This window comes from Lissotriton vulgaris, chromosome 2_1 (assembly GCF_964263255.1).
Source record: "Lissotriton vulgaris chromosome 2_1, aLisVul1.2, whole genome shotgun sequence".
Taxonomy (NCBI): domain Eukaryota; kingdom Metazoa; phylum Chordata; class Amphibia; order Caudata; family Salamandridae; genus Lissotriton; species Lissotriton vulgaris.
Genome location: NC_141687.1, coordinates 1,333,327,510 through 1,333,335,574, shown reverse-complemented (window position 1 = coordinate 1,333,335,574; position 8,065 = coordinate 1,333,327,510).

Here is an 8,065-nt window from a genome sequence, read left to right as displayed (position 1 = left end):
AAGCTGTTTGTTCTGCCTAATTTCTAATGCAATAGTTAAAATAAAATAATGGGAATAGAGTAGTGATAAGTGGTATACAGAACATTCATTTATTCTTTGTTCTAAAACTGTTTGTCTTTTATTTTTCACATGTAACATTTTGGGCCTGATGAAACCCCACTGCACCCATTTTGAACATGTGCACAAGACTCCGAAAGCTCAAGAGTCATTGGCATTGAATGGAAGCCATGTCCAAACCTGCGAGAAGATGTGCCTGGGAGCGTGAACTTTCAACCCCAGGAGAGGAAGCTTAACTGTACAATACTGAATGCTACTGTTACTGATTGATAAATTCATTACCCGGTGGAATAAAAGTGCATGGAAAAATAAAGTTATGGGCGGAAACGTTAATTTTAATATCATCAAGAAAAGTTTCATTTTTGGTATGGTGTGATGACCTCTCCTCTCTCCTTACACTTGCAACATTGGGGGGTGGTACACTGACCTGGAAAATAGTATAACTAGGGTAGGCTTAGTTAGCTAATTTGTCCGACTTGTCCGAATAGCTGACCTGTCACTGACCCAACACACTCAATAGGTGATCGAGAGCAGAGGTGCTGGCGGAGCACTCTCTCAGAAGATTCGATAACCCAATCAGGGTTCGGGAGCAAGGGTGCTGGCAGACCACTCTGACGGAAGATTCGATAACCTAATCGGGGTTAGGCTGTTAGCTGCATAGAGGGTTGTAGCGCTGGCGTTGCAACTTTATTTGTGGGTGCCGCTCTTAGCCTGTGGTGGTCCTGTCTTGATCCAATTTGGCTGCACCTGTCCTGATTTCTGGTCGGCACTTGTTGTATTGCTGGCACTTGCACTTTCGGGGTTCTATCTTCTAACTGACCTGTGGGCAGGGTTAGTTCTTCACATCATTCTAGGTAAATATATTATGTGGGTATGTCATTGTACTGTTTCATTCCCACTCTAATGTCAAATGCGTAAAGACTGCCTTAAAAAATCTTTGCATATTCTCATGCTAATTGTTATTTTCCTGATCGAAGGTTTTCTGGTTACAAATGTTTGGATTATGACTTTTAAAGAATTCTAGAGTTTAAACCATTCCCGAGTTTGTGGTTATTATATGAGTGCAAATGTTATTTATTTCTACCTATTTTCTTGCTAACTCCCTGATCCTTTAGGACTTTTAGATACCGTTGTCAAGGATTGGTAAGTCAATGGTATAGGTCCTAAAAACTTATTTATATAAATCACTGATTAGAGGAAAGTGCACAGGTTACCTGAATAAAACTCATGATATATTGTTTATGGGCCCAGGTGAGTATGGTAAAACCGAGTCGGTGACCTGCGCGCTCTATCAATGGTACACACCCCGACAAATTGTTGACACTTTGCTAAGCTTCATTCTGGTAGCCGGTTGCCTGGCCTCTGAGGATAGCCACATAATTTCGGAAGGATCAAATAACCAAACTCAAGGCTTCAGGAGGCATGCTGCTAAGTTCAGTCACTTACGGTCTGGACAAATGGCTGATTGCCCTTGTGAAAAGACTGTTCTGTGTCAGCAGCGCCTAATGTGTACAAACTCAATGCAATATTCAACCTTCAGCACCAGCTTCCTTGAGGTTACTTTCCTTCCAAAGTTAAAGGCGTAACCAAATACTTCCTCTGCAGAAGCACTGTGCACCAAGGGAAGTTCAAGCTGTTTAGTGTTTAGAGGTCCAAGAACGTCTTGGGTTGAGATCTCAGCCTCTTCTTTCACTTCAAAAAAGTGGGTTTTTGGGTTGGTGATTGATACTGCAGCAAATTAAACTTACCTTGCCGTAGGAGTGGTCCCTATATGGCGTGACATATCCTTTGTGGCCTGACATGGGGTATGCCGAACTGTGCCCCATAATGTAGTTATAGTACCAGCCCACGCCTACTCCTACCCCTCGGATCAGGCAGCCTGGCCCCTGTACTAATAACCTGTGATCTGTGCCCTAAGCAGATTACCAATCAGGGCAGGGTTCCGCCTCGGGCACTCAAACAAACACTGCTGACGTCACTCCCCTCGCCTCCATGGAGTGTGTCTGTGCGACTGCGCAGGAGTACACTTTCAACACTAATAACATAAACCGAGAGAAAGCTGCCAGGCCTGCTTGGTGACACACTTTGTCATGAGAGTGTACTCTTTGGAAATAGGTAAGCCTGCAGCCCTTGACGGGCCGGGGCAGTGGTGCGTAGATGCCCCTGTGTGTTTGTGTGGAAGAGTGCAGGGATGTTTGTCTAGGGTTTAAATGTCTAAAATAAAGTCATGGAGTGACATGTCTAATAGCACAACCCTGTGCCACAACAAGGCGGGTTTTGCAGACAATAACAGCGGGCACATTGTGTTCTGCCCCCTCCACGGCTGCCTCGCTGGATAGAATTCCTTGAATTCCCGGGGTTAGACAGAAATGCATTAGATAAAGGCTGCCCACTGTCTGCCTCTCTGTCTTCAGTCCTACCATACCCCCAGAAGGGTTCTGCGTGCTGACATGCATTTACAAAGCAAACACTGGCAAAAACAATAGGGCTGGCCATAGAAAGTGCACATTTTATTACGTTAGTGGCGCTTTGTTTTACTGCAGCTGCCGCAAAGTGCTGTCTTGGATAGGAGCCGGTGAAAGGCAGAGTCTGCACTGACGTGTTAAAACTGAAGCGCACACATCGGGAGCTCTCTGCTTCCAGGCCCTTTAAACCCACTCTTGCCTCTCTGACATTATACAATTGTAATTAGGCAAAAGCGCAGCACCCATGTTGAAAATATAAAAGTGGGCGCTGTGCTGTGAAAGGAGGAATAAAATTGAGCAGCCAGCACACGCCACCATTGTTGAGCTTCACTGGCTACCAATGAGGCAGAGAGCCACGTTTAAGCTGCTGTGCATAACGCATAGAGCTTTGCACAATACTGGCCCTTACATCCTAAAAAACAAAATCAGATTTTACGCTCCTTCCAGGAACCTGCGATCCCGCATGGCAGCTAGAGCAAGAAATACTCGTGTGAAAATAGCTAGGATGGGTGGACGGGCGTTCTCCCACCTGGCGGCAAATAGCTGGAATGAGTTGCCTATGGAACTTAGATTAACTGACTGCTATTTGTCCTTTAGAAGGCAATTAAAAACATTTATTTTCCCTAAATCTGATTAAATTATAATTATGACCCTGTTATTTGCCAACCACCCACTTCTGTCATGATAGCGCCGTGATATCCAATCTAGGATGATTGTTTGCTCTCTACAAGTACCATTGACATTGACATTGACAAGGTAAAGCAGGGCATGCTCGCTGCTTTCAAACAAGCTGCACCACTCCCCCCAGCCCTCCAGGTCCCAGCCCCCTCACTTCATACCATGTAGCAGCGCCTCTCTCCTCTGTACTTCCCAGGAGAAAAATATTTGCAATGCTATAGGTCTCCATTTGAATGAGTGATCGATTGCATTGCAAACAAACAGCTGCCATTGTCCTGGCTGCTTCGAAAGTGAAGGCGGGCGTGGCCCACTGAATGTAAGCAAAGCACTTTGTGGTGCCTAATGACTCAATGAAGAAAATAGTACAATTACTGTGGATGTACCATGTTACAACGCATACCATTACAACTACCTACTGTTACAACGCGACCATTACAACGCATACCATTACAACGCATAGCGCTTTGAGGTGCTGGATAGTGGTAAGTATAATTTACTATTCTAACTCCAGTCCCCGTGGACCCTAGGGAAGGTGTTGGATAGTAAATTATACTTATTCCCTATCCTAGAGCGCCCCCCAGCGCAATGCGTTGTAATGGTATGCGTTGTAAAAGTCGCGTTGTAACAGTAGTGCGTTGTAACAAATGCGTTGTAACAGGTGTATACCAATTACTGTGTAACAACCAAGTAAAGGGACCAGTAACCATGGGAGGTTGCAAACGAAGACATGGCTGTACTAAGGAGGGTCTAACAAGCCTATTTAGGAATCAGAAGGCAGCATTTATGAAGGACAAAGACACAAGCCAATGAAAAATATTGGCGGGGAGTGGGCGGGGCTTCTCTCCTGTACTGTACTACAACAGTTCATCGCCAGAGCAGCAGTTGCGCTCTAGCTCAGGCTCGACCTAAAAACTGTTATTTTGTTTGTACATGGAGTCGGCATTCAATTAAACTAATTATATGTGCTTAAGATGCTTTTCATTATCCCCAAAACTTAACTGGTAATAAGGAAACATTATCTGGAAATTGTGTTTAGCAAATGCATTTGCATTTAAATATCTCATCTTATAAAATTGCATAAAATATAGCAACAACGACATTTTACAAACATGAGAAATGTTGCACTTTTCAAAATATAGACTTCGTTGTTTGTATGTCTGGAATATTTGATACACACGTCAGGTGATTGGGCCCTAACAGCTGCAATCAGATAACACAATGCTGTGAGTTGGCATATGTCAACTCTGAAAGGGTATGTCATCTTTACAATGAAGTGTCATATGAAGCAATTCAAACCTCTAACTGAAAAACTTTAGATGTTTCCAGGGCTTTCCTTTCCAAATTATTAATTAAGCCAAGCCCTATCAGACTTTCAAGAGAACACTCGCTGCCCCCACTGAGCCATCAGATGTGTTTCAATAACGCACACCCTAGCATGAGCTGACTGCAAATGTAGGAGATTTGCTTCAATCAAAGACTGACAATTTTCTTCTAAACACTCTCTACAAACCAAGAAACCAACAGAAATAAAGCAACACTTAAGTAATGCTTATAACACTGGAACTGGCACGTTTTCGGGTTAACTGCTTAATACACGTTTATGTGTACAACTCACATTATTAAAGGTTTGATTTGTTCTTTGTACCTAACATGTAGTTTCCTGAAATATTCATTTTCTTTAAAATAAAAAAACAAAACATTGTTGCGCAAAGAATGTTTTTAATACAGAATTCTCCTGCTATTATATCTGGGCGCACATCTCAATTGACTTGAACAATGTTTATTGTTCCTGAGTGGGGGAAACGGCCTCTACAACATGGGCTGAGCACGCGTGCTGTTTCCCCTCAAGCAGGACCACTCTTGCCTAAACAAAGCATCTGCCTTAAACAGGAAGCATTGGGACAGGAAGCTCCGGACGGGACCAGGTAAGTGGGGCTGGGGGAGTAGCTTTTAGGGGTGGGGTCAATCTTAGGACTCAGCATGGGGGGTCGGGTACTTATTTTGGTATGGGGCCGAGTTTTAGGGCTCAGGGCAGGGGGGTCAAGATAGTTTTGAGGGCTGGGCAGGGTTTTAGGCCTCAGGGTATGGGGAAGGAAAAGGGGAAGTTTTAAGAGCAGGGAGGGATCAGTTGTAGGGCTCAGGGTGAGGGGGTGGAGGCGTTTTTGGCAGGTGGCAGGGTTTTAGGTTTTTCAGGGTAGAGGAAAGGAAAAGGGGTAGTTTTAAGGGTGGTCAGTTTTAGGGCTCAGTGCGGGGGGCTGGGGTAAGGGTAGTTTTTGTTAGGGAGCAGGGGTTTAGTCCACAGGGCAGGGGGAGGAGAAAGAGCAGTTTTAAGGGCAGGGTGTGGTTGGATTTAGGACTCAAGACGGGGGCCGGGTTAGTTTTTGGGGGCAAGGACCAAGTGTTAGGGCTTAGGGTGAGAGATCAGGGTAGTTTTAAGGGCTGAGGCAGGGTGGATTACAGGGCTGGGTTATTGGGTGTTAAGGCGCAGGGCAGGTGGGCTAGGATATGCAATTTACCACATATATCCCTTCAGCAAACATGCCCTTACATCAAAATTTGTTGTAAAGGCATATGTGGTAAAGGCATGCGCGATAAAACCTCAGTTGCAGTTCAGATTGCGTCAAGGCATGTGTGGTTTAGGCATGCATGGTTGTATCATGAGCGGCCATCCGTGCTAAACTCAATGATGTTTGTCCTTTCTCAAGCCATTCATTGCCCAGATCGTTCATTTCCACTTGGCTGATGGTTTGCTGAGAACGGGATGTTTTTTCTCACCAAGAACTAGTTTGACATATCAAGGTCATTCTATGTCATTCTAGGTCAACTTCCTGGGTTAACGTCCAATGAAGGAGCCAAAGAGTGTTGCATTAGTTTGATAACAGGTCAGCAAATTTTCCAAGTGCACACTGTAGGTGGGTGATTTGGCCTTGACTGACCAGCGCTAGCCGACAGTAGAACTAGCCATCCTGGAAAGCACATTGGTGAATACATCAGGGCTCAGGATGGACCCAACAAACATAACCATGAGGACTGACGGGAGGAGTAAAATGATGGTGAGAAACAATTCCAATGACATCAGTGATCATGGCGTGAGGAAAGTGCAGATACTCCCTAACATATGTAAACCTCGTTCTGCAGGCGTCAGGCCATCTTCTGGCCTGGTAAGCAAGATGTTGCCAGAACACATGATTAGTATGCTAGAAAATGAGAGGAGGGTGTGGTTTTATATTGTTCAATAGGAAGATGAGTGAATGGCATAGACAATGAACAAAAACATGGGAAGGGGGCTTGGAAAAGTGACAAGATACGCCAATCAAGCCCTGAATCTTATCAAAATTCACATCCAGTCACCACATCAAATCACCTCAGCAGTCACCTCCAGTATTATGCAATGATCTCACGCTTCATCTAACTGTATCGACCACAGTGTCTACATTCAAACTAGACTACCGATCCTCCCCTTCTCCCGGAAACTATTATTCCTGTTCTTCTCGGTCAATTAACAAAAACAGAGGTCATGGCCTCAGGAAAACGTGACAGGGATGTCACTGAGAACTGGCAATTGTAATGCATTAATGAGAAAAAGGAACAAAATGCTCACTTACCAGCTGAGCTTTCACCACTGATTGTTAGCTTTACCCTGCTCAGTTATATAGCATCTCACAGAACCTTATTTTTCAAACTCTATACCAGATCCCTAGAGAAGCAGGCAGCATTAATTATTATATGAACAAACTGCCAGCAACAGACAGAAGGCGACTGCAAAGCACGTTCTTTGTCTAGGAGTGATTTGGGACAGCACCACAGAGGGGAGCAGGAAAATGTGTTGTGGAGTCCTGGAATTCCGATCATTCCCAGAGACCAATCGGATACCACAGCATTGACGGCCTTGGCAATAAACCAGTCAGTGAAACAGGCAGATACCGGAATTGTGGTATTACCCAGCAGCAACACTGACTTGAAGCTGACATCAAGGTCACCGGAAAGAGGCGTGAAAAAACCCCCTGATAATCCAAAGACCTCATTGGACGGTAGCTATGTACCTCAAATGCTGTTAAAAAATAAGCGCACAGAGATTTCTATCAGGAAGCACAAAGGTCAGCAACGGAGGTCGTGTTCAAGGGAGGAACCTGCTTGTTAAGATGAGGAGATAAACCAGGGGCCACATTGTTGTACCGCACTTCATTGGCTACACCCTTTCCTAGCCTGCAGCTAGAAAGATGTTTCATAAGAAATGTAATGTATGTGATGAGTTTAAAGGTGATTTAGCCCTCATGTGGACTCCATCTTTTCCCACCCCTATGCAAGAACTGAAAATCTAGCTCATACTGGACCCATGAAAGACATCCAGTCTCCTCCTCAAGTATTTCGTAACCACTCAAGAATGATCAACAAATGACTGTGTCTAGCTAAAACACTACTAATGTTTCACATCCTACATTGACTGGCCTAGAAGTGACTTTCTACCTGACGAACCTTCCGAAATGTTGGATTTCTTGCATGTCTGCATTTTCAAGCATACACTAGTATCATTAAAGGGAGCCATACACACTAGAGTGCATATATTGGCTCCCAGATGAAAGGGCCTTCAATCCAAGGGCCAGCGCTGCAGGTTCCAGGCACCTTGCACACGGCCTGCGGGAAAATGAATAAGTGTCATGCACCGAGTCCATAGTCATTTAGAGCATGTTCACAGACTCAAAAAGATTTTCTGCACCAGGCATAATGACTTTCCGGACCATGTGCATGAGTGGAATGAGTCCTGCATCAGGCACACAGACTTTTAAACCACTGTTTAAGGTTCTTTACACAGACTATTAGGTGCATAAATCTAGACACAGAGGGGTATATTCACAAGAACGCGT